The sequence below is a fragment of the Bos taurus genome, chromosome 27 (assembly GCF_002263795.3).
Source record: "Bos taurus isolate L1 Dominette 01449 registration number 42190680 breed Hereford chromosome 27, ARS-UCD2.0, whole genome shotgun sequence".
Taxonomy (NCBI): domain Eukaryota; kingdom Metazoa; phylum Chordata; class Mammalia; order Artiodactyla; family Bovidae; genus Bos; species Bos taurus.
In genome coordinates this window covers 39,422,178-39,449,859 of record NC_037354.1, presented here as the reverse complement: position 1 = coordinate 39,449,859, position 27,682 = coordinate 39,422,178, and the positions used below count along the sequence as shown (strand labels likewise).

General features: G+C 44.0%; 1 long non-coding RNA gene across 1 annotated transcript; it reads left to right on the top strand.

Moving 5' to 3' along the window:
* Positions 1–944: 944 nt before the first annotated feature.
* Positions 945–27,579, top strand: LOC132344074 (uncharacterized). Its single transcript, XR_009493181.1, has 8 exons — positions 945–1,175; positions 4,384–4,503; positions 14,816–14,924; positions 15,318–15,451; positions 21,929–22,023; positions 22,549–22,764; positions 24,616–24,815; positions 27,167–27,579. It is a non-coding gene; the product is annotated as an uncharacterized lncRNA (long non-coding RNA).
* The last annotated feature ends 103 nt before the right edge of the window (positions 27,580–27,682 follow it).

Sequence of the window (27,682 nt, the reverse complement as noted above, 5' to 3'; positions counted from 1 at the left end):
ATCTTTTCATTAAAGTTAATAGAAAATAGATGTTCATCCAATTCAGTAACATAGTTTGCATGGGCAGCTGCTTCCTGAAATTGAGTTGTCATGAAGGGACAGGTCTGCAGCCAGGGTGGGCCAATTTGCACAAACAAGTTTGTTTAAAATTTGCTGTTCCTGTTTGTGCTCCTGTTCAGTCGTTTCAGTCATGTCCGATGCTTTGCGACCCCAGGGACTGCAGCCCGCTAGGCTCCTCTGTCCATGGGATTTCCCAGGCAACAATACTGGAGTGGGTTGCCACTTCCTTCTCCAGGGGATCTTCCCGACACAGGCATTGACCCAGAGTCTCCTGCATTGGCAGGCAGAATTTTTATCCCAGAGCTACCTGGGAAGCTCAATTTTTCAGTTGCCTTCGTGCAGTTCTGGTTTCTATGAATTCCCCTTTAGTTCCACTGAAGGCCTGAATGTGCATGTCTGTTGGTAGCTTCCAGAAGAATGAGGACTTCTGAAAACCGTTACACGCAATTGACGGAACTCCATGAGGCACCCTGCACTCTGTCTTTAAATACATGCAGTGGCCATAATGTTGGTATTTACCGACAGGATATTTCTCTCCCACAGGTAAAAACTCAGACTGGCTTCAGAAAATATTTTCAAAGGATTAGCTGAAAAATGCTGGATGAGACTGGGAAACATGGGAGATCATTAGTAGATTTCATCCCTTGCAAGGGCAGATCCCATTCCTTTTCACTTTCTGCCTTTGGACCAAAGCCACAAGGCATGGAAAGTAAATGACCTCTTTTAATCATCGATGACTGTCTCATCACTTCCTTCCCTTTGTATTTTCAAAAACAAAGGGAACAACAGTTCCGCTGGCCAGAGTACCAGTTCTGCTCTGAAGCTGGTTGGCAGGTTAGTTTACAGATTAACAATTGGTGGACACATATTCATGGCTTGGAATCCCAAGTACTCACTTTATAATAGAAAGTGAGAGAGAGATGATAAGTGTCACAATCCAGCGCGGCATTCCCATGGCAACAGTGTCACAATGAAAAGTTCCTGCTGGTGTAAAGGCAAGATGCTTTCCTCCTTGGTGCAAAATTCTATGCTGATGGATGGGAGGTTGGTCCTGAGGAATGGCCCCAGGTCCCCAGAGCAGATAGATCTGTGTTCAAATCCCAGATTCAGCACTTGTGAGTTTGATGAATTAGGAAGATTATTTGGCCTGAGTGATTATAAGAGTATAAACCTAACTACTGTCTTGGGTTGAGATTCCCTGAGAGCAGAGTCCAAGATAAGGACCTGGGTGCGAGTGTTTTCTTCGGCAGATAATCCCAGGAAGCAACAATGAGGCAGTGAGGTGATTGAATAAGGAAGGAGGAGAAGGCAGCAGCCCAGTGGTTCCATGGCCTCCTGAGAAGAGTGCAGATGCCTCCCAGAATCGCTCATCGGGAAGACGTGAGCCTGGAGCCCTTGTCCATGGATGCTCAGTCCGCTTTGCTGAAGGTTGCCCTGGAGTGTTGTCTGCTCACTCCAGGCTGCTCCTGCAACGCTGAGTAGACGAGACTGTGACATCAGCGAGATGGGATGCAGAGTGTGCTGAGGTGGGAGGTGGCCAAAGAGGTGGCTCCGAGCTGGGCAACCGTGAGTTAAATAGGAGCGAGCTCAGGGAGGGCTCCAATCTGCTATACCTATTTTCCAGATTGGGTTAAGATTGGATTCAACAACTCCAAAGCATGTCAGACTGTAGTGGAGAAGAGTAGTCTCCCATTCTTCAAGGAGACCAATGGTCACTGGCCTGAGGTTTCAATTGCTTATTCTTCTCCTGCCACTGTTCCATACTTTCCTTGTTACGGCGGAAAAATGAGCTTTGAGTCATAAATTGTACCACACTAAAAAAATTCAACATTCATCATATACCTAAACATAAGACCTAAAACTACAAAATGCTAGTAAAGAATATAGAAGAGAACCTTTGTGATCTAGGGTTAGGCATAGGCAAAGTATGAATTCATTACAGAAAAAAATAGAACTTCATCAAATTTTAGAACTTTGCAGAAGTCACTACATTACAAATGAAAGGACAAAACATAGCTGGGGAGAAAATATTTGAAAATAAGATACTTATAAAGAACTTGTATCCAGAATATAAAAAGAACTCTCAAAACCCAATATAATAAGAAAAAAAGGCTATAAAACAATAAGCAAAAGTTTTGAACAGACTCTTTACCAAAGAAGACATATAGAAAGCAATGAAAATATACTCAGCATTATTTGTCCTCAGGGAAAAGCAGATTAAAACTACAAAGAGATGTCACCACACACCCACTTACAGTAAAAACTCTGAGCACACCAAGTGTTGGCAATGCCATCAAGCATCTGGAATGCTCATACACTGCTGGTGAGAATGTAAAATGATACGACTTTGGAAAACAATCTGGCATTTTCTTAAGATGCATACCATGTGATCCAGCCATTTCTCTCTTACCCAAGAGAAATGAGATCATATGTTCACACAAAGTATTGAATATTAATGTTTAGAGCATCTTTACTTGCAATTGCCATAAACTGAAATTCCCATCAGTAGCTGAACCAATAACAAATTATACTGTATTGATACAATGGAAAATATTCAGCCCTAAAAATAAGAAAAATTATTGATACAAAAAGGGCAACATGAATTAATCTCAAAATAATTACAGCATGTTTTAAAAAGCCAGACGAGAGCACATACTGCATGAATCTATTTATATACATTTGTCTAAGATGCAAACTTATCTACAATGACAGAAAATGATAGATTAGTGGTTGCCTGGCAAGAAGGAGGGGTGGAAAAAGATCTACAAAAGAGTATAAGGATATTGGGGGCTGATCGATCTGTTCACTATTTTGATTATGGCGACAGTTTTCATGGGTGTCTTTATACGTTAAAATTGATCAAACTGTATAGCCTAAGCACATGCAGTTTACTGTGTATTAATTAAAGCCATTAAAATAAAATGATGAGGTTCCCCTGATTTAAGCATGGAGGAATTTCTAGTACAGCCTCTTGTACCCAGGTATGGCAGTTCTCAAAATGTAGGTTGTTAATGGCACCTGTTTTGTCTGCTCACAAGCTCATATTTAACACGGTCCCTCCAGATTTCTCATAAAAGGAATTTAGCCCCTGAATGTGTACACATGTTTATATTTTTGAATTTCCAATTACATTGGGATTAGTGCTTAAAGGTCTTATCTTTATGGTCATTAATCCCAAGTCCAGATGGCACTGTGTCCGGAGAGAGATGAAATTTCATCCTCATCTGTCTTTAAAAAAATGGAAAAATGCTTATACTCAGAGATGCCCCATCTCACTGGAAAGAAACACACTCATCAGGAGGAAGCTTACTCTTAACGAGGAATCCTGCATTTAAAAAATAACGCAAACACTCAATTTACGGCAGCTGTTTCATATAGCCCGTGTCACAGCCACCACTGAGCTGAGTAGCTGTGGACTCACGCACTGGCTGCTGATACTGTCCCCCTGTTTTTCTGCCTCTGGGCTTTCTAGATGCAAGGAAGCCCTCTTAGCTAGTGATCCAGGCCAGAATTAACAGGATTTACTGCCCTGTAGTCAACCCTCAATTAATGGAGCAAGAGAGTTGACAGAAAACACTACCTACGCTTGGTAGTCCTTCAAACCGGAAAATCTAAGGCACGCGCCACGGGAAGCTGAAACTGAGCAGGACCCTGTGGGATTCCTGGGCATGTCCCCCATTTCTGGGTTACAGGAAACGGACTTCCTTCAGCCTCCACGGCCTTCCCTGAGCTCCAAGGGGCAGGCTTAAATCAGGGAAGGAAGGGGAGGCAGAGACAAGGAAGGAGCAGGTGAGAAGCCGAGTGGCCAGCCCCTGGTCCCCCTCAACAGATACTCAGCAATATCTTCGAGCTCTTTAGCAGAACGAAAACTGCCACCAGGAGGTGACGTTAACTGCGTGCTGCCCACAAGCAGGGAGCCCCCAGCCCGGTAGGAGCCAGAAGGTCGATGATACTGACGTCTGATCCCCTCACCACTTACCCGTCAGAAGACTGTCTGCGAGCTGATCACATCCTCTTTGAAGCCTTTCTGTACAACGCAGTGCGTCCTCCAGGGCAGGACAGTCTCACGGGCATTAGCCTGCTGAGGCCCCCTGTGCTTGGCAAAGCAGTGAAGCTATTTCCTCCTACTTCACCCCAAAGTCTGTCTCTGAGATTGACCTTGGGGTTGGGGTACAGAGCCTGGACTTGGCTTCAGTGCTTCAGAGGTACCCTGGCGAGACCGAACCCCAGGGCACAGATCTAGACAAGCACCTTACACGCTCGGTGGCCTTTGGTAACTTCTCTGTCTCCCTCTTCCCAGCTCCTCATTCTTCTTGCTTCCAGGAATCACCTCCCAGATGAACTTCGACCCACCTCAGTCCTCATCACAGGTTCCAGGTCTCATCTTCATCGCATCAGAGGGTGCACCTTCAAGCCATGAACAAGTTCAACACTGAGCTCATGGTTGGTCTGTAAGATAAGTTGTGCCCGGGCAGGAGGGGAGTGGAGGGCACTTTCAAAACCTAATGCCCGAGAGAAATTTTGACTTTTTTTTTTCTTTTAACTTAATCCTTAGTAACTAAAATTTTGACCTTCTAGTCACAGTAGGCTTCAGTCCATGGGGTCGCTAAGGGTCAGACATGACTGAAAAACTTCACTTTCAGTTTCATGCATTGGAGAAGGAAATGGCAACCCACTCCAGTGTTCTTGCCTGGAGAATCCCAGGGACGGGGGAGCCTGGTGGGTTGCCGTCTATGGGGTCTCACAGAGTCGGACACAACTGCAGCAACTTAGCAGCAGCAGCAGTCACAGTTAAATAAAAAACTACTTGAGCAAGGGGGATGGGGAATAAATATTTGTATTTAAAATCAGAATAAAAGAAACTCCAACCAGAGAGGGCCCTTTCGACTCATATTCACGTGACAGTCAATGGCACAGATACAGAGGAAAACATTATCTGCTTGGAAATTGCATGTCAGTGGTCCAGCCTGGCGTGTTGACATCAGGGTTCTCACTACAAACTACTAGTCTGTTTCTGCCTCATATACTGACTTTGTTTTGCTTAAAAGATGCTTGCTATCATTGGATACACCTGTGGATGGAATTAGCACACAGGAAGAGTAGATATTTATTATAAATATGCCCCAAAAGCTAAAGGAATTGTGATCATATTGAAAAGAGAAATAGAAATATGAAAAAGAACCAAATTAAGCTTCTAGAGCTGAATATTACAATTTCTGAAATGAAAGTTTCACTGTATGGGCTTAACTGCAGGCTGGATGCTGACCATAAACGTCAATGGAACTTGAAGACAGAGCAGTAGAAACGATCCAAACTGAAGTTCAGAGGGAGAAATACTTGAAATAAATGAACAGGACCACATAGGTCTTTGTGACATTATCAAGTGGTTTACGTATAAGTAACTTAAGTCCCAGAAAGAAGAAAGAAACACCAAATATATCTGAAGAATGACCAAAGCTAACAAGTTTTCAAATGTGTTGAAAAGTAAACCCCACAGATCCATGACCTCAATAAACACCAACTAGAATAAATACACAGTAAATTATACCAAAGCACATCATAATCAAATTGCTGAAATAAAAGATAAAGAGAAAATCTTAAACGCACACCTATGAGAGAAAGAGCACATTATATACAAAGGGAAAAAAAGATAAAAATAAATGCATACTTTTCATCATAAATAATGCAAGAGCCAAGATAATGAAACAACCTCTTTACTCTGTTTAAAGGAAGGGAAAAAAATCTGTCAACCTAGGATTCTGTGTTCAGGGAAAATATACTTCAAAAATAAAGCCAAAATAAATATTTTTTTAGGTCAAAGTAAACCGAGTTAATTTATCAGTAAACCCTCACTAAAAGAAATACTAAAAGATGTTTGGCTGATGATAAAATGATAGTAGATAGAAACTCTAATCAATAAAAGGATATGATAAAATAGCAAATATGTGGTTAAATCCAAAGATGATGACCTAATTGTTACTATCTTCAAGATATTTGGTTACAAGTTATGAATGATCCTGATGATTTTTGTAGATCCTAGAAGTTTTTATCCACACAAATCTTCAATAAGTTGAAGTTCTCCTTAAAAAAAAAAATTGGTTAAATCAAAAATAGTAGCAATTAATAGCAACATGTTGTTGCTGAGTTGCTAAGTTCTTTTGGACTCTTTTTGACCCCATGAACTGTAGCCCTCCAGGCTCCTCTGTCCATGGAATTTCCCAACCAAGAATACTGGAGTAGATTGCCATTTCCTTCTCCAGGGGATCTTCCCAATCCAGGGACTGAACCTGCATTTCCTGCTTTGGCAGGTGGGTTCTTTACCACTGAGCAGCCACCAGGGAAGCCCAATAGCAGCATGCTGTGGGATTATAGTATGTATATGCGTAAAACTATGAGAACTATTAAACAAAGTACTGGAGGGGTGACAGGATTGGGTTCACTGAGGTATGGGTCTCATAAGTGAGATAACACACTATTATATATAGGGAGCTCTATTAGCAAAAGAAATGCATTCTACATTTTAAACTCTTAGCAACAATTAAATCATTTTTTTAAATGACATGTAGCTAATAAACCAACAGAAAGGGACTACTAAATATAAGCATTAATTCAAAAGAATGAAAGACTGGGAAGAAACAGATGGAACAAAGAGAAAATATAGTAAAATGCTGGGTGTAAACTCAACTTTTGACCCTTTAATCTACATTTTAATGTAGATAACAGTGTAGTCACCTAACAGTTCAGATAAAGCCAGAGATTATCAGACTAAGCTAAGAAGCAAAACTCAGCTGTATATTTTCTATATAAAATGTATTTAAAATATACTCATTCACACAGGTAAAAATTGAGAATAGAAAGCATATATTGTACAAAACACAAATTATAAGAATGGCGATATTAGTGCCAGGGACAGTAGACTCCTCAACAAGGAAAATTATCAAAAAGTAAGAGAAACATTTTGCAATAATATCTAGTTTGGTTGATAGTATTGTGTTGAAGGTTACTTCTTATTTTTGATAAAGGCATCACAAATGTAAGATGTCAACTTTATAGGAACACCAAGTAAAATTTTGTGTAATCCTTGAAACTCTTCTGTAAATCTAAAATTACTATTTTTAAAATTTAAAGGCATCCTGATTGAAAAGGAAGATGAAAAACGGTCTTTATACACACATAAGGTGGCTCAGGTGTGCCTGCCATGCAGGAGACCCAGGTTCAATCCCTGGATTGGGAAGATCCCCTGGAGAAGGGAATGACAACCCACTCTAGTATTCTTGCCTGGAGACTTCCAAGCACAGAGGAGCCTGGTGAGTCCATGGGGAGTCGGACACGACTTACTGACTAACACTTTCATTTTCACTTTCAACATAATTAATTCTGAAGAAAATCTCAAAGAATATACAAAAATGTTCCTAGACCCAAGGGATAAATTTAGCAAATTGCAGGATCAAAGATCAGCATACTAAAACAAAGACCAGTATACCATATATTTAATATATACTGCTGATAAACTACCTGGAGCTGAAGTTTGATAATACAATTTGCAATGCCATCACTATATAAAATAGGGATAAGTGTGATATAAAATATGTAAGACCTGTACATAGAAAGCTACAAATATTGCTGCAAGAAAATAAAGAAGATGGATTAAGCAAATGGAGAGATGTACCTTTATTGAGGACTAGAAGACTTAATATGTGTAAGATGTCATTTCCCCTCAAATTTATCTATCCATTCAGTGTTATACCAAATAAAATCCAAATGTGTGTGCTCAGTCATTCAGTCACCCAGAAGACACTTAATAGGAATTGGCAAGCTGATTCAAATCGTTGCTTGAAAATGCAAAGGACCTAGATTAGCTAAAAACAACTTTGACAAAATATGACAAATTTAGATAGGTTGTAGTACATGATTTCAAGACAGTATGATGCTGGCATAAATTTAGACAGATAGATCAGTGGGGCGAAATATAGTGTCCTGAAGTAGACTTGCACATATAGGATATACTGATTTTTGATAAAGATGCAAAGGCAATACAGCGGGGAGAGGTTATGTTCTTCGATAAAAGGACCTGAAAATTTTAACATTCAAAAATGCAAACCAAAATTGATGTCCCCCCAAAAAAGCGCCTTGATTTCTATTTTAAACCATACACAAAAATAACTCAAGGAGGTGATAGACTAAAAGTTAGACTAAATGTAAAACCTAAAGCTATAGAACAAATAAAAGAAACACTGAAAAAATTCTCTGTGACTTTAGGTTAGGCAAAGATTTCTTATATGCACCAACATCATAATCCGTAAAAGAAATGTATAAAACTGGATTTCATTGAAAGTAAGGATTATCTCTCTGGATGTCATTCTTAAGAATAAAAAGATATGTTTCTACAAATCATGCATCTATTAAAGGACTTTCAAGCAGAATATATAATCGACTGTCTAAATAATAACAAAACAAGACAGTCAAAAAAATGGGTGAGAGATTTAAAGATATACAGATGGCAAAAAAGTCACACAGGACGGCTGACGATCACTAGTGATTAGCATGTGTCAGTGCTCAGTTGCTCGGTTGTGTCTGATTCTTTGCAACCCCATGGACTGTAGCTCACCAGGCTTCTCTGTCCATGAGATTTTCCGGGCAAGAATACTGGAGTGGGTTTCCATTTCCTTCTCCAAGGAACCTTTCCTATCTAGGGATTGAATCCCTGTCTCCGGTCTTGTAGGCAGATTGTTTACCACTGAGCCACCTGGGAAGGCCCAAAGCAGGACATTTGAGCTCAGTTCTAGTACTACATTCCCTGAAGTGGGAAATAAAAGAAGTATATAAGTTGAAAAAATAAAAAAACTAGACAGATTAGTGTTTTTATGGCTTCACCACTAACACTGTTTTTGAAAAGAACAAATTCTTCTGGGAAAGAGAGCATCAGAGCTTCTGGCTTCGCATATTGGACTGTGCTCGTGAGTTTCCATAGTATTGCAGCTGGATCCTCATCCAAATAAAAGGCACTAAGTGCCTGTTTGTGTGGAGTAGACTCTGAACAGAGAGCGTGTTGGGTACTGCACACAATTACCTCCATCCACGAGGGAGTTACTGTTTCTGAAAACATGTACAAAGTCAAAACTGAACAGCCTTGTCAAAAAGGGAAAAAAAAAAAAAAAAAAAGATACCCGACACTGGATACACGGCAGTGACTTAGCTTTTCCCTGGTGCCATTAGGTCAGTGTGGGGGTATCATTTTTGAGACAGATTCACTGGTTTTTGACAGAATCATGTGTTTAAGTGTATTTGGTTAGAGAGCCTGCCTTCGTTTTAACATTTTTCATTTTTGCTCAGGCTTTTAGCTAGATGTGCAAATAGCTTTTCCAATCAGCTTTGTATTCTCCATGAATACTGAGAGCAGAAGCTGATAAACCTGAGGCAAGCCCAGGGATTTTCAGGAAATCTGTAGGCCTCAGATGAAGCCTCTAGAGAACTGGGACAATATACTCAGGTACCTGGCTCATTTCCTGGTCCACGATGAAGGAAAGAGAGGGAGGGAGGAAGGGAGAGAAGAAGGAAGGAAGGAAGAGATAAGGGAAGGTATTCATGCTTCAAAACAGTAGACTTCCCCTTGGGAGATATATATATGGAAAGGACAAATTCTTCTGGGAATTATATATATATGTAGGTGGTTTACCACGTGTGTTAGTTATCTATTGCTCCTTAAAAATGGACCCCCTAATTTAGCAGCTTAAAACAACATTTCTTGTCTCATACAGTTTCTGTGGAACAGAACTTCCAAAGTGGCATAGCTGAGCTGTCTGGCTGTCCCGTGGTTGAAAACTAGCAGGACCCTGTGGGGCTATTGGGCAAGAAAGCCTTTCTATGTCCCCCATTTCTTTCAGCAGTTATTTTATTTTATTGGCTGTGGCCAGGTCTTAGTTGCAGCGTGTAGGATCTTTGATCTTCACTGTGGCATGTGGGGTCTTTAGCCGTGGCATGTGGTGCCTGGTTCCCTGACCAGAGATCAGACCCAGACCCCCTTCATTGGGAGTGTGGAGTCTTAACCGCTGGACCACCAGGGAAGTCCTGCCCCATTTCTTGGTTATAGAAAACAGGCTTCATCCAGCCTCCATGACCTCCATGAGCTCCAAGAGGCAGGTTCAGACTCCTGCTAATCAGGGGAGGGCAGGAATGTAGAGACAAGGGAGGAACGGGGAAGAAAGAACGGTGCAGCCTTGGGGCAGGGCCTTGGCTCCCCCTCAAGGGACACACGCAACATTGTCTTCGAGCTGTTTTGCAGATACAGAAACCCCCATCAGGGGGAAAAGTTTTACCTGTTTGCTGCCCACAAACATGTAGACCCAAATCAGTTGGAATCAGAAGGTTGATGATGCTGACTCCCAATTACCTCATCACCAACCAATCAGATGAATATTCAGTACTGAATATTCATTGGAAGGACTGATGTTGAAGCTGAAACTCCAATACTTTGACCACGATGCAGAGAGCCGACTCATTTGAAAAGACCCTGATGCTGGGAAAGATTGAAGGCGGGAGGAGAAGGGGATGACAGAGGATGAGATGGTTGGATGACATCACCAACTTGATGGACATGAGTTTGAGAAAGCTCCTGGAGTTGGTGATGGACAGGGAGGCCTGGCGTGCTGCAGTTCTTGGGGTCGTGAAGAGTCAGACACGACTGAGCAACTGCACTGAATTGAACCAATCAGAAGAATGTGTGTGAGCTGATCGAGCCGTGCTCCTTGAACACTGTGATTCCTCACTGCACCCTCCAAGGCAGTTTTGAGGGAATTAGCCCACTGTGGCCCTCTTGGCCTGTCAGAGAGGTAAAGTATTTTCTATTTCACCCAAAACTTTGTCTCTGAGATTTACCTTGGTGTTGGGATACAGAGGCCTTATTTGGCTTCAGGGTCTCTTATCAAATATTATAGTCAAGATGTCAGCCAGAACTGCTCAGAAGAAAGCTCTGGCTGGTACTGGAAGATCCACTCCTCAAGTAGCTCCTTCCTCACCAATATGTGAATGCCTTTGGCTCTTGGTAAAGGCCGCGGTTCCTTAGCAAACGGGTCACCGCTCAGCTGCTCAACTGCGTGTGTTCCTCCCATGACACCGTATCTGATCTCCTCAAGAGCGTGTTGTCTCCAAGAACAAGATGGAAGCGACAGTGATTTTTGTGACCTAATCTCACAAGCGATACCCCATCCTTTCTGCAGGATCTGCTTGGATTCACAGGCCAACTCTATTCAGTGGAACAGCCTAAGTAAGGGTGTAAAAGAGCAGAAGAGGGGGTCACTGGGGACAGTGTTGGAGTGTGGCTACCACACCACGCTTTCAATTTTTTAGAGCATTTCACATGTAGCATTACATGTGAATACTGCTTGAGCTTTGCAGAAAGCACCAAGCTCATGATCACCATCGTTTTATGCCCTCAGTTTTCCTGTCTGCATCAACTACAGCTTCTTTTGGTAAGTGACTGACAAAGGAGCCTATACATGTTTATTTGAAGCGTAATGAGTCTGCATAGCTGACACTGGCTGTATTCCATCTAGACCTCCTCCAGTCCCTTTTTACCATTCATGCATTCCTTTTCCATTTTCAGGTTTTTGTTTTGATTTTTAGGGTTTATTTTGCCTTTGGCTGCCTATGCCTGCTACTCTCTTTGAATTACTATTCTTGTGCTAGAAGCCTGTTAGAAGCCCTGTTAGCAGCCCTGAGCCGGGTTACCGAGCCTCCCCAGTCACCATGTATAGTTCAAATGAAAACAACTCTAACATGGAAGGAGGGTTGATAAAATTGTGCTATCTGCCATGACCACAGTTTCAGTGCTTTTTCTCTTAAAATCTTTTTTAAAAAGTATTCTTACTACTCTAAGACCCCTCAGTGTTCTTGAGTGATTTAACATGGATCAATCTCATAAAGCTGAATGTGACAATCAGGATCAAAATCAATGAACGCAGTGAATAAATAGGGCAGCCGCAGAAGGCAGATGCATGGAAAGCAAGGGCGCAGTCTCCAGACTTCCCTGGTCATCCAGTGGTTAATCTGCCTTGCAATGCAGGGGACCCAGGTTCGATCCTTGATCACGGAACTAAGATTCCACATGCAGGGCAACTAAGCTTGTGCTTTGCAACTACTGAGCCTGAGCCACAGCTAGAGAGTCTGTGCGCTGCAAGAAAGACCCCTCGTGCCACAGCCAAGACCCATAACAAATAATTTTTTTTTTTAAAGAATGCAGTTTCTACGCAGGCATCACTGAAGCTTTCTATAGCCAATGCCCACCCCCAGATCTTGTCGGAGGTCACTATTCCCATGCACCCCAAGAGCTTCTACAGCCAGTATCAGCAACTCTGTGCCTGAAAGCTTTCTTTGGCCAAAGAAATTTACTCAGCCTGAACCATGTCCTGTGCAGTTAATCCCCTGGGAGCAATCTTCAGCCACCTAGGAAAGTCATGAGAATAAGTACTGTCGGGGGGACAGCTCCGAGGCAACCCCACAAGGTCTTTGAGAGCCTTCCAAGCGGATTGAAGCTCAAGTGACCACAGAGGCCTCCTCCCTTCTTTGACTTACCCCTCTTCTTCCCTTCTGGTGCTCCTAAGGGTCGACTCCAAAATGAACTAATTACAGTCAGAACGTTATCTCAGGATGCGTGGAAATCCAGCCAAAGACAGACCAAGGGAAGGCCATGGTCTGGCCATTGCAAAGCCTCCCAGGGTACATTTTCAAATGAATTGATAAACACAGACTGGGATTCAACCAAAGAGACAGAGAAACTAGACATCTTCAGTTCATCGGCAGGATCAGTGTTTGGTGTTAAACATCTTTTACCTAAGTGCCGTGATTATATTGAATCCATGCTGCTGCTGTTAAGTTGCTTCAGTCGTGTCCGACTCTGTGTGACCCCATAGACGGCAGCCCACCAGGCTCCCCTGTCCCTGGGATTCTCCAGGCAAGAACACTGGAGTGGGTTGCCATTTCTTTCTCCAGTGCAGAAAAGTGAAAAGTGAAAGTGAAGTCGCTCAGTCGTGTCTGACTCTTAGCGACCGTACGGACTTCGGCCCACCAGCGTCCTCCGTCCATGGGATTTTCCAGGCAAGAGTACTGGAGTGGGGTGCCATTGCCTTCTCCATTGAATCTATATTCAATGCCAAAAATTCAGTGAATAACTATGATCCCAGTGAAAGTGAGATTCGTGTCTCGTTGCAAATTTTTACTCCTAGAGAACAACCTTCTTTCCAAATATTGAGTGGACCACTGCCCCCACCCCCACCCAACACACACACACACACACATATTGCCCACAAGCAATATTTTAAACTTTTAAAAATATCTCACTCTTTTCTAAAAATAACTTAAGATAACTCATAATAATGCATAAAATGCCACAAGAGAATGTAAATCAGGAAAAGTGAGGGGAAAGGTAGGTAAACTTTAGGAAAGTACCCCAAAATGAAGCTAGGAATAATGTTAAAATCAATACAAGCAGGCCATTTTAACTCTCAGCTTTTTTAATACTGAAAAGGGATGAAAGCGACACATATAAAGCCACCAGTGAGAATTCCAGTATCCACAGTTTCTGGATCCTGACTGTGCTCTGTCTTAGACACAGGCCTTTTGCTGGCCCACAGAGGACCACTCAGGAGCCTCCATCAGATGAAACGGAGCACAGTTCAAAGAGCTTACAAGCCTTCCTGCCCCTTGGGGTCGGGGCAGCAACAGGAAAAGGCGGAGTTCTCTCTCCTCCTCCGGTCCTCTCCTGCCAACAAGAACAGTCACAGGAGCGGCAGGAGAATAAACAGACTTAGTGCTGTCTACAGACAGCTGCTGGAGCACTCCGTCATCTGAAAAGAAGCAAGCTGAAAATATGAATGGCTTTGCTGCCGTTCAAACTAACGCAGACGCTGCCCCCTCCTCCCTTCTCCACTCCTTTCCCCATTTATTTTCCTGGTGACAGTTTCCAGAGCTTTTCTCTTTGATTTTCTTATAATGAAATTCATGAAGGAGTGAACAGAGAGATTTTCGAGGAGAATTATAAGCTTGACAGACGATGGCTATTTAGGCTATTTTAATTAAGTCCTAAATGCTTCAAGAGAACACAGGACGTCAACCGCCACCACAAAGAAACACGGGAAGGGTGTCAGCTTTACTGCTAGTGAAACAGATAAAACGCAGTAACGCCATCCTGCCCAGCACGAATCTTCTGTCCTTTATTCCTCAGGCTGTGCTCATCTTGGGTCCGTCCTGTTCCATTGCTGTTGTCGCGTGGCTCGAGGCAGAGCTGTCTAAGAAGCAGCCTCCGATTCTGTTCTCATCCCTGGGATCTGAGGTCTTTGCAGGCCGATAGGCGTCTCTGGCTTTCCTTTGTTGGAACAGATAACTGCATTTCCGAGATGGAGGGAAATCTGACTTTGCAGGCCACACGGAAAGCTTCCTGGGCCCCTCTGATTTCCCCCACAGGGCCTGCTGACAGAGGCCTGCTCTTTGACATCAAATTTAACCATCATTTCACTGAAGAAGCCATTATTAAAACGATGTTCCCTTTCTGAAATTAAAAAGTAAAAGAAGGAACTGGATTTTATTCTCAGTGAACTTGCCACATCTCTACAATTATGGTACGGCCAGTACCTATCACAGAAGACTAGTATGAAAATTAAAAGAAAAAAAAAGTAAAGTGCTATGTGCCCTGTCTGAAATATAGTTAAGTACTCAGTAATGTTTAATAACAGTTTCTTCGTTTTTATTTATCTATTTTTAGGCCACTCCACGCAGCATGAAAGTGAAAGTTAGTCACTCAGTTGGGTCCCACTCTTTGTGACCCCATGGACTGTAGCCCACCAGGCTCCTCTGTCCATGGGATTCTCCAGGTAAGGATACTGGAGTAGGGAGCCATTCCCTTCTCCAGGGGATCTTGCTGACCCAGGGACTGAATTTGAATCTCCTGCATTGCAGGCAGATTGGTTACCATCTAAGCCACGCAGCATGTGGGATCTTAACTCCCCAACCAGGGATCAAAACCTTTCCCCTGTGCTTTGAAAGCACAGAGTCTTAACCACTGGACCACCATGGAAGTCCCTAACGTTTTCTTGGTTTTTAAATGATCATATGGGCTTCTGACACGACTCAGCAACTAAGCCACATATTCTGTGTCATGCACTCGAACAGATACTTTCTTTTGGTACAATTATCGTTTACCCTCACAAGAGCCCTGAAAAACGGGCTTTATAAAACGTGTCTTTTTTCTGTTTATCGTGTCGTAGGAAAAGAGCAAATCAGCCAAGATGGCGGGGTCATGCTCTCTCCCCGCGGCCTGTCCCTTTCGCCCCGCGCTTTGTGAACGATGATTACGTAGCAGCTGAGCGCACATATAAGCACTGCGCATGCGCCTCACAAGGTACTCGCTTGGCCCCGGCTGCTTTTGCTCTGTAGGTATATACGGGCTTCACCCGGAAAACCCCGGAAGGCTGTGTGCCCTTATGTTGTGTTATGTTATGTCTGCTGCTACGTTGTGCCAGCCAGGAGAGAATAAACATGTCTGCAGTTCCTAGGGCTCCTCGAATCTTCCAGCCTCTCAGCTCCTGCCTTGCCTACCACGGGTTCAGGGAACAGTGTGCACGGTGAGACACAGCAAGACAAGGGGCGCTGTGAGCAGGGCCAGGGATACAAGTGTAATGCGAGCTCTTTGCAGAAAACTTTAAAAAAGAAGAAATGATAGATAGAAGTGATTTATTGTCTCATCACTTAGAATTAATCACAATCTTTTAAGTATGATTTGTCCTGATGAGTGCCCTTGTGCATAAAATATTTGGTACTTTACAAAATTGGACTCATATTGCAGATAAACGTGGCTTCCTGTGTTCACTTAACTCTATAGCATGAGTCTTTCCTCAGGACCTTTCATATTTTTGACTAACATTGGTTATTGTATATGCCATCAGAAAGATGCATACTAATTTATACTTAATATTCTGCCAGGTAGCTATTGCTGTCCTACTTTTCAGCTAGGAAAATTGATGACAGGACAGCTGAGCCATGTGCAGACCCAGGCTAATTATTATTTTGTATAATTTCCTGTTGATGCCATCACACATAGATCCTCTGTTAACCATTCCTGGATTGCTCCATTATTTTACAGCCTAAAATAAAAAGGAGCTCTGGAGAAAAAATATTAATTGGTTAATTAAAAATTAAATAAAATGCTTAAAATCCTTAGAACTACTAAGTGTCAAAGTCTTTCCTGTGAATTGAATGAATTAGTAATACAGTTTGAATAACAATGCATTTAACCTTCTCTGCTAAAAAAGATGAATAAAATATGAAAAATGAAAGGTCACAGTTTTCAAAGGTGTCCTTGTTATGTATACATTTTCTTTTCTGTCTGACAAAACGTCTGGTTAGAGCTAATTGGTCAACATCAGGAAAGTGTATAGATGGCATTTCATTCTGAATGGAAGATTTTGAACTGATCGCATGAAGCGGAGTTGCTCTGGGTGAAAGGCTGAGATTTCAATCTCAATAAAACCATGCAGGAAGCAGCTCACTGCTACGGCTCCCTCTGTTGAGGCTGCCCGAGAGCCTGAGGCTCTTGGCTCCGTTTTTCTTGGGTTTTCTGTCTTAGAGAATCCATCACCCCCATCACCATGCTCTTCTTTTGATGTTTTCTTAATCCAAATCTCAAGCTGTCTTTCATTCAGACTCCAATCTCTTTTCTTCAACTACCAACTGGGAGTTTTTATTTAGATAGCTTAGAATGGCTTCGAACTCAAGGCTTTAGAAGCAAACGTTGGTGTATCTTTCCAACATCGCTGTCATGGTCTACACCTTCCTTGGCCTGGAAATGGTGCATCTTCTCTGACTCATTCTTCAATGTTCGCCATCCCCAAAGACTGATTTTTGTACTTTTCCCCGTCCAGCCTAGAGATTGTCATACTGAGTGAACCTAAGGCAGACAGAGAAAGACAAATATCATATGATATTGCTTATATATGAAATCTTAAAAAAAATGGTAAAGATTAACTTATTTACAAAGCAGAAGCAGATTAACAGATTTCTAAATCAAATTTATGGGATGTGGGGAAAAGTGATAAATTGGGAGATTGGGATTGACATATACACACTTCAGTTCAGTTCAGTTACTCAGTCATGTCTGACTCTTTGCAACCCCATGAACCACAGCATGCCAGGCCTCCCTGTCCATCACCAACTCCCGGAGTCCACCCAAACCCATGTCCATTGAATCGGGGGTGCCATCCAACCATTTCATCCTCTATCGTCCCCTTCTCCTCCTGCCTTCAATCTTTCCCAGCATCAGGGTCTTTTCCAATGAGTCAGCTCTCCCATCAGGTGGCCAAAGTACTGGAGTTTCAGCTTCAACATCAGTCCTTCCAATGAACACCAGGATTGATCTCCTTTAGGATGGACTGGTTGGATCTCCTTGAAGTCCAAGGGACTCTCAAGAGTCTTCTCCAACACCACAGTTCAAAAGCATCAATTCTTCTGTGCTCAGCTTTCTTTATAGTCCAACTCTCACATCCATACATGACCACTGGAAAAACCATAGCCTTGACTACACAGACCTCTGTTGGCAAAGTAATGTCTCTGCTTTTTAATATGCTGTCTAGGTTGGTCATAACTTTCCTTCCAAGGAGTAAGCGTCTTTTAATTTCCTGGCTGCAGTCACCATCTGCAGTGATTTGGGAGCCCAGAAAAATAAAGTCAGCCACTGTTTCCACTGTTTCCCCATCTATTTGCCATTAAGTGATGGGACCAGATGCCATGATCTTAGTTTTCTGAATGTTGAGCTTTAAGCCAACTTTTTACACACTACTATATATAAAATAGTTAAATAACAAGGACATGCTGTATAGCACAGGGAATTCTACTCAGTACTCTGTAATGACCTATATGGAAAAAAAATCTAGAAAAGAGTGGACATGTGTATATGTGTAGATGATTCACTTTGCTGTATGCCTGAAATGAACACAACATTTTGGATCAACTATAATAAAAAAATTTTAAGGAAATTTTCCCATCCAAAATGGGATCTCATTGCCCAAAGTCCTGTAATGATACCTGTTCCAATTATCTCTGCAGCCCTCTCAGCCCACTCAGCCTGCCTCTTGCTCCAGGTGCTATCAAGGCATCCTTCTGACCGAATTCCAACAGTGCCTCCCTCTACCAAGGGTAATTTCCTTTGTTGGAGTCTCAAAACATTTCCTACTATGTCTCCATTTTGGCCCAACCCTACTCTTTTGTTTGTTCTGCTCTGTGTACTTTCTCTGTTCAGTGTCCAAGCCCCACGGGTTTCCCTGGTGGCTCAGATGGTAAAGAACCTGCCTGCAATGCAGGAGATGCACGTTTGATCCCTGGGTTGGGAAAATCCCCTGGAGAAGGGAATGGCAACCCACTCCAATAATCCTTCCTTGGAGAATCCCCATGGACAGAGGAGCCTGGCAGGCTACAGTCCACAGAGTTGCAAAGAGTCAGACACAACTGAGCAGTTAAGCACTGTCCCCATGGTGCTATCTTGAAATGATGGTTTCCAACTCTGAATGCTCATCAAAATTCTCTGGGGATCTTTTCTAAAGAAATGCACATGCCTGAGCCCCACATGCCTGAGTAAACTCATTATCTGCAGTTGCGTGGGTGCAGACTTTAGTATCATCAAAAGCACCCCTCCACTTCCCGTGACCTTGATAAACAGCCAAGGGGTTTGAACCACGGACTTGGAAACAAAACCCACTACCATTGACACCCAGCTTCTAAGTGGTCAAATTCAAGCATCACTTGACTCAACTATAAGAGATTTAACTTGTAAAATGACGCCTCATGCAGTATTTAAATTGCTTTCCTCTCTATCCATACAACATGAATTTTCCCTTTCTTCTGTAGTCAGGAGAAGAGAGCTTGTCTAAGCAAGGATGAGGTTTAGGTTGAATGAGGAGAGGGGATTGGAGGCAAGGTTGTCCTACCAGCCACTCCATGGAAAGAACAGCGAGCTTCCTGCTCTTCTTCAAGGTTTCTCCAGCCACAGTGGGATCAGGCCAGATGGGGTGTGAGCAGAGACTCGGGAGCTAGCCCCTTGGATCCTGCACCAACCCAGGGCAGCCCACTGCTTTGTACTTGCTGGCTGCCACACCCTGGACCTAGACAACAATGTATTTTTCCCTGGGGTGTGGGCTGCAAGTGACCCTCTCAGCCTATGAGTTCTGAGGCAACGCATCAGCTATGATGCTTATAAGAACCAATGCAAGAACTCAGTGACTATAACTGGTATAAAGTGAAACTTATTCTATGGCCTAGGATATTGGTATGATAGACCTGTTTTTTGGCATCTGTGGTGTGTACTCTTTTCTCTCAAAAATGAGGATTTAGCATTTAAACTTAATGGGTCAATGAATGATTGTGGAATTTCTACTGTGCTTCACACTGTACCAGGCACTTTAGTGAATAGAACATCAGAAGTAAACCCCCTGCCTTCAGAGAACATCTGTTTTGTGCACCTGTGTAAGCTAATGAAAAAATTGTGAGTTGAAAGGGCAGTGCTCTCTGGATCTTTGAGAGTGTGTTAGTCGCTCAGTCGTATCCGACTCTTTGCGACTCAATGGACCATAGCCCGCCAGGCTCCTCTGTCCATGGAATTTTCCTGGCAAGAATACTGGAGTGAGTTGCCATTTCCTCCTCCAGGGGATCTTCCTGACCCAGGGACTGAACCTGGGTCTCCTGCATTGCAGGTGGATTCTTTACCATCTGAGCCACCTGGGAAGCCCTGCCATGGGATAGATATATGTGTAAGCTCCTTTTTGTCTTAGGAGTCTATGATTTGACTGAAAAAAACAAGTTCTATGTCAAAGAAGGTAATTCTGAGCCAGAAAAACATAACTTGGTGGGGAAAAAAGTGTTCTTTAGCCCATCATTAAATTATATTCTTCCATGTAGAGGACCATAACACAGCTATATGTTTAAGCTACTCTCCTTCCAAAAGTTAAAGGGAACAGGTCTACTTGTTGACCTATTGGGTTCTGAATAGCTACAGTTTTCAACATCTAATGGCCTTCCATTTCAGAACTAAGAAGTACTTTAAACCTAATTAGAAACACTCTGTGCAATATTTTCAAGTAGGAAAAGTTCAAAATTGAATCAACAAGTAGGAAATGTTCAAGCAGAAAATTTGTCAACAGGGACCGACTCAAAGGAAATTGACATATTTTAAACTGAGAGAAAGAAAAACCACTGTTTTCTCAAAATAATGAACTCCATAAGTCCCCTCTCATTCCTAAAAGGTTTGTCACTTTCTCCAGTTCCCTTCCATCTTCCTATTCAGTTAATATGTTTGCATTTCCATATAAAATGTCAAATTACATCACTAGTCCACCACTAACAAAGTTACATAAAATATTTTGCTCTTTCACAAAGCTTCCATTTATTTTTGCCACTATCTGCAGTGTGCATTCAATGTAAAGCATCACCAAATGAGAAGTTTTCATTCTGATATGGATGTGATCATTCTCTGAAATAGGAGAGGGTTTTATCTCAGGACTTATTGGCCCTATGGTTGGTCTTGAAAACGCACTGCTTGTGATCCATTTGGGAGTATCTTGTATAGACCACCTCTTAGCCAATCAATGGAACTTGATGCCTTGGTTTCTGTTGATTTAGAGTAGCCTTACGGAAAGGAGGATTTCCCAGGTGGTGCTCCTGGTAAAGAACCCTCCTGCCAATGCAGGAAACATAAGAGACACAGGTTCGATCCCTGAGTCTGGAAAATCCCATGGAGGAGGGCATGGCAACCCACTTCAGTATTTTTACCTGGAAAATCCTATGGACAGAGGAACCTGGCAGGCCGAAGTCCATAGGGTCACACAGAGTCGGACACTACTGAAGTGATTTAACACACACAAACAGAAAGGAAGGGCTTCCCCAGTGACTCGTAAAGAATCCACCAGCAATGTGGTAGACTCAGAAGACATGGGTTTGATCCCTGGGCAGGAAAGATCTCCTGGGGGAAGGCATGGCAACCACTCCTGTTCTTGCCTGGGAAATTTCATGGACAGAGGAGCTATAATCCATGGGGTCACAAAATTGAACACGACTGAAGCAACTGAGCACACACACACACACAGAAAAGAAAAAGATGTATTTTCCATTTCAAACTAAAGTCCTGTGGATCTGAAACTCCGCATAATATATTCATTTCTTTGGATTAATTTTTTTGCTTCATGTGAGACAGCTAAACCTATTCAAAGCCATTTACACCGTGGTGTGAGCTAGTTCATTAGCCACTTTCTGCTGTGGCTGCCAGCTGTGATGTTCATTTGGATCAGAGAGAGTAAGATGGATAGAGTCACTTCTGGGATAGCAAATTGCTGTGAAGACCACCAACCCCTTGGGACAAGGGCAGGGATCCCTCTGTAGCAATTAAAGACTTGGGTCTGAAGCAGCAGTGAAGTAGTACAGCCTAAGGTCAAGGAAAATGCTCCTCCCACAGCACTAAGAAATGACCTAAGGCCTTTCTTGATGGCTTTGTGGTAAAGAATCTGCATGCCAACGCAAGGGACAGGGGTTTGATCCCTAGTCCAAGAAGCTCCCACGTACCATGGAGCAACTAAGCCTATGGATGACAACTACTGAGCCTGCGCTCCAGAGCCTGGGAGCCTTAAGTACTGAAGCCCGTGCACCCTAGAGCCCATGCTCTGCAACAATGAGAAGCCCGTGAGCCACAAGTAGAGAGTAGCGTCCCCTGGCCTCAGCTAGAGAAAGCGCGGGTGACGCAATGAAGCCCCAGCACAGCCAAAAATAAATAAATAATTTTAAAAAGAAATGATTTGAAATGGAAAGGCATGCCCTTAGCTTCTCTGTCTACACCCTTTAGCTACCAGCTAGAAAAAGAGAATTGACGAGCTCCTAAAAGCCCTGCCTGGATTCCTGGGATTCTCTGGATGAATTGTGAAGGTGCTTTCCTCCCGGGTAGGTTTCCCTCTGGCCGATTCTCAGCTGTTCAGTAGCCGTGAAGTGGGCAGAGAGCAGTCCAGTGGTGGTGTGGGACCTTCCAGGGCAGGGTGAGGGGTTTGGATCATGAACTCTTCCCCGGCCTTGTGGGGGCATCCTGAAGGTCAGAGAAACCTCAGTATCAGAGGAGGAGCCTAGGAGAGGAGGCCTAGACATGCTCAGAGGAGAGAAGTGGAAACATCACCTGGAGATTTCTGTCTCTGTGGTGCCATTGTTTTTCCTCTTACTCAAGCTGAACCTTTCTTTCTTAATGCTTTGTTTTTTGACCCTGATGTATGGCATGCAGAATCTTAGTTCCCCAACCAAGGATCGAACCCACACGGCCTGTGTTGGAAGTGTGAGTCTAACCACAGGACCACCAGGGAAATCCCCAAGTTGAACCTTTGGAAGGCATTTTAGATTCTATTTTTGAAGTCAGTCTCAAGTATGATCTCTGTTCCCTGAATATTTCATCAGTGATGTCTCTCCTCCATGTCTCCACAGTGGGTCACAGTCAGACCTGCATCACCCGTCACCTGGACTGTGTCACCTGTCACCTGGGCAGTGTCACCCGTCACCTGGACTGTGTCACCTGTCACCTGGGCTGCATCACCCGTCACCTTGGCAATGTCACCTGTGACCTGGGCTGGTCTTCTGGCCAACAGTCCCAGTCCCATCAATTTGGCCCTCATCATATAGCCAGAAAGATGTCCTCCAAGGGTAACTTTTCTTCCCCCAAACCTTTAAAAGATCTTCCTCTCACTCCTAAAGGGTTCCCCTAATTGGGGCACCCTTACCACTGGTAGCTCTGAGGGCCCCTTTGGAGACCTGTGGTGACGGCCTCACTCACAAGATTCCGCATCACCAGGCCTGTTCCCTTTCCACCTTCACCTCCATCCTCCTAGGTGAGAAGTTTGCCAGATGTGCTCAAAGGCTTTCACACTCTTCAGGAACCTGCTGGTTTCCCTTTACAGCCCAGAGACAGTAGGCTCGGAGCCTTTGCAGACAAACGTGTATTGCCATTACGGTTCATTCATCCCTTTCCTTCACCATCGCATTTTCTTAGTTCCTGAGCTGGATTGTGTCCTCCATGTTATGAGAAAAACTGTACAAAATCTGATGGTGAGTCTGTGTCCAGGGAATCTGGAAAAGCAAGCTCTCTATTTCTTTCTGTCTCCGGTCAAAAATGGGTGAGTGATACAAATGAACTTATTTAAAAGAGAGAAACAGACTCACAGATTTAAAAAAAAAAAATTAGGGTTACCAAAGGGGAAACGTGGTAGGGAGAGGAATAAGTTAGGAGTTTGAGATTAACAGATACACACCTACTATATACAAGACAGATAATCAACAAGGACCTACTGTATAACACAGGGAATCCAACTCAATATTCTGTAATAAGCTATATGGGGAAAGAATCTAAAAAAGAGTGGATGTATGTTTCTGTATAACTGAATTGCTCTGCTGTATACCTGAAACTAAGACAACATTGTACACCAACTATACTCCAATAAATATAAAGTAATATAGCTGGAAAGAGATTGAAAGTATTTAAGGGTCAAAAATATTATGCTGAGTAAAAAAAAGAGTCAGTTGGGAAAGAATATATGTTATATGACTCCATCTATTTGTATGTTGCATGTGTGTTAGTCGCTCAGTCATGTCCAAATCTTTGCGACCCCATGGACTGTAGCCCACCAGGCTCCTCTGTCCATGGGGTTCTCCAGGCAAGAATACCGGAGTGGGTTGCCGTGCCCTCCTCCAGGGGATCTTCCTGACCCAGGGATCAAACCTGCAGCTCCTACACTGCAGGTGGATTCTGAACCATCTGAGTTAGGAAAAGGCAACTCCAGCAACAGAAAGTAGATCACCCTGGGGTTGAGCACAGGAACAGCACTGACCACAAACAGGTGCTTTTGGAGCTGGGGTGGGCATGGAATTTTCTAAAACTGAACTGTGGCGCCGGTGACAAAACTCCGTAAATGTAATGAACTGCAAAAGAAACATTGAATTATGCATGTAAATGAGTGAGGTTTATGATATGTAAATTATAACTCATCAAGGATCTCAGTTAAAAAAAAAAAGTGTGTGTGTCCTAAGAAGAGTTAGCTGCCGTCCACGTATCACATGTTACCTGAGGCACTCTGAATGATGTTAAAAGAGAGAATTTTAGATAGCATGCCTCTCTTCCTGTTTCCTGGAATCACGGGGGCTGTCGGGTCCCTTTCAGGTGCTGACATCAAATGCTGGCAGGTGATGAAGTCCCACAGGCTTCCCTATGGCTCAATGGTAAAGAATCCACCTGCAATGCAGGCTACAACGTGGGAGCCTCGGGTTTGATCCCTGGGTGGGGAAGATCCCTGGAGAAAGGAAATGGCAACCCACTCCAGTGTTCTTGCCTGGAAAATCCCATGGACAGAGGAGCCTGGTGGGCTCCTGTAGCCAGCCAGGCTTCTCTGTCCACGGGGTCGCAAAGAATCAGACACAACTTAGCCCAAGAAACAACAATGAAGTTCCACATCCGTGGCTTCCCACGAGCCCACAGCTGGCCCGTGTCCTCATGTTCCACAGGGGCTGATCTCCGAGGCCAATCGCGTCTTAACAGAAGAAGTGCCTGTCAGTTCTGAGATTCACTCAGACACGCCCTAGAGCTTTCGTCTTGGCCAACTTCTCCCTTGGACGGTTCACTCAGAGGAAGCCAGGTGTCACCTTGTCAGCGGCCCCGCGGGCAGGCCCACGTGGTGAGGCAGTGAAACTGCCACCGGCACCGGGTGAGTGGGCTGGGATCTTCTAATCCAGGGAAGGAGCGGGTGACCACAGCCCCAGGAAACCTCCTGACCGCAACATCTAGGGAGACCCCGTCCACCAGAACCACCCAGCTGAGTCTCCCTGGCTCCTCGTCCTGAGAAGGTGAATGAGGTCATCGAGGTTTGTTATCTTAAGCTGCTGAGTTTGGGAGTAACGTTCATGCAGAAACAGTTAACTAGTACAGCTTTGCAGCTAGATCAGGGAGTCAAAAATCAGCACACTGGGGCTGGCGTGGCTCCTTTCTGGCTGTGTGACTCTGTGGGCTCTTTACCTCTCAGAGCCCCAGGTTCCTCATTTAAAATATCCACTTTCTCTCATAATTCTGACCTCACAGAGATATAATTAAGTGGGAAAAGAGGTAAGCGGCACACTTAATACTGGGCTTGCCTAGTGTCAATGACAGTTCAGTGCTCATTAACTCATAACTAACTTAAAGAAGCACCGGATATTAATCTACATTTTTTTTTAATTTTAAAAATTTAAAAACACCTCCTTAATCTACCTTTGGCATGAAAATAGTTTCTAGATTGGAGAAAACAGGTTGACTAGCAAGAATCCAATGAGCGGTACAGATGAGATGGACAGAAGGCTGGTAAAAATAGTGATTGTGTGGTGACCCAGAAGGGGCCCCCAGGGCCTGATTCATTTATGCATGAAATATAAATCCACATGGAGAGATTTTTAGCTTGCCAGCAGGACCTGGAAGGTTTCTGCTTGATGGCCCTGTCCTGGTGGGAGGTCTGGCTCAGGGAGATGTGAACAACGTCTTCTCCTTAAGGATGTTGTGTTGGAAATTGTTAAGGAGATTGCTCCTATTTTCCTGGCACTTCCACACCTCCTTAAGCAGGCTGTGAGCACCTCTCCCAGGCGACCGGGTATGTAGGTGTTAGAAGGTGGGTCCCTGCCACGAGTTCGCCTTCTTGCCCTCCCCTGCTGTGACCTGGTGCTATTCAGATACACCAGGGACACCCCTTCCTGTCCTTGTCTCCTGCTCTCCTCCCTGAGCTCCTGGACAGGCAGTTGCTCCGGGTCCTCACTCTCTCTCGGCTTCCCTTCTGTTTGGTGGAGTCGGCTCCCCAGTCCTGAGCCAGGCAGAGATGGGGGCCAGTGTAGACAGTTACAACCAGCCTCCTGGTTATACTCTGAAGTAGAAATAACAACAGCAGCAGGAGTAAATCACTGGGCTTTGTCTCCTGTGGATGCTTTAAGATAACAGTAAGGGCTTCCCTGGTGGCACAGAGGTAAAGAACCCACTTGCCAATGCAGGAGACGTGAGACACAGGTTGGATCCCTGGGTCAGGAAGATCCCCTGGAGGAGGGCGTGGCAACCCACTCCAGTATTCTTGCTTGGAGAATCCCGGGGACAGAGGAGCCTGGCGGGCTACAGTCCATGGAGTCACACCCAAGGAGTCAGGCACGACTTAGAGACTACACAACATTAACAACAATGACAAGGACGTAGAGGGGCTAACTCTGAGAGGGTAAAGCAGCACGAGGTCACATATTTCCCATCCTTGGGGGTGGGGAGACCTCCACTGCACCTGCACAGAAAGAAAGACTCCCTGGGGGTCAAAAAGGGAGCGGACTCCAGACCACAGTAAGTTTTGCCATTAATAACTTCCCAAAGGCCCTTGGGCAGAAATCCATCTTGCTAAAGGATGCATATGCACAGAGAGGAGGGCCCTGAGTCAAAGAAAAAGTAAGACGGTTGGCCAGAGGGAAACAAAGACTGCCTTGTATAAATGACTTAAACTTCCCCAAGGCACACCTGTCTGAGCTCAGCCACGCATCTGTCCACATTCTTTTCTGATAAACACCTTACTTTCCTGTGTACTTGCTGTCTCCTTAATTTTTTTTTTTTTCCAATGCAGACAAGAGCTGGGGCCAAGACTCTAGACTCTGGCCCTCGTGGTCTAGCGGTTGGGATATGGCGTTCTCACTGCTGTGACCAGGTTTGGTCCCTGGTCAAGGAACTAAGATTGTGCCTCAAGCTGCTGCTCACTGAAGTGAAGTGAAATGTACTCAGTCGTGTCCGACTCTGCGACCCCATAGACCGTAACCCACCAGGCTCCTCTGTCCATGGGGTTCTCTGGGCAAGAATACTGGAGAGGGTTGCCATGCCCTCCTCCAGGGGATCTTCTTGACCCGGGTCTCCTGCCTTGCAGGCGGATTCTTTACTGTCTGAGCCTCCAGGGAAGCTGCTCTCTGGTGCTGCCCCAAATCCGTCCTTCATCCCATGTGGCCTCTGAGTGGTGAGCTGTGCACCCCTCTCTAGGATCCGCAAGTGTAACAAATGTCTCTCTTTTTCTTACAGGTCTTGAGTTATTTTGTGTCTGCACTTAACTGATTAGGAAAAGAACCCATTTTAAGTAACATAATGATTACTTACAACACAAATGGTTTATCCTCAAGAAAAATTTTCATCAGAGATGAGGATATGAGTCCCCAGGGTACAGAGAGAAACCCTGAAGCCTTCTGGCTGGAGGTTTCTGGAGAGACACGTGTGGGGCGAGAAGCCTGGTCCTGCTCTCAGACTGTGAGTCTCTTATCTCATCTCTGAACCCCAAGGACGCACCCCAGAGCAGCTGAGGCCCTTCCAACCTCCTCTTCTTGCTTCAAAAGAAAGCTGAGCATAGCAATGTGTGCCCAACACTTAAAGTCAAACTCAGGCTGAAGGCTTCACCTAGGACTTCTGCTCAAGACTCTGCCTCTTTTTTTTGTTTTAATTTACACTTTTTATTTTGTACTGGAGTATAACCAATTAACAATGTTGTGATAGTTTCAGGTGAACAGCAAAGGGACTCAGCCATACATATACACATATCCTTTC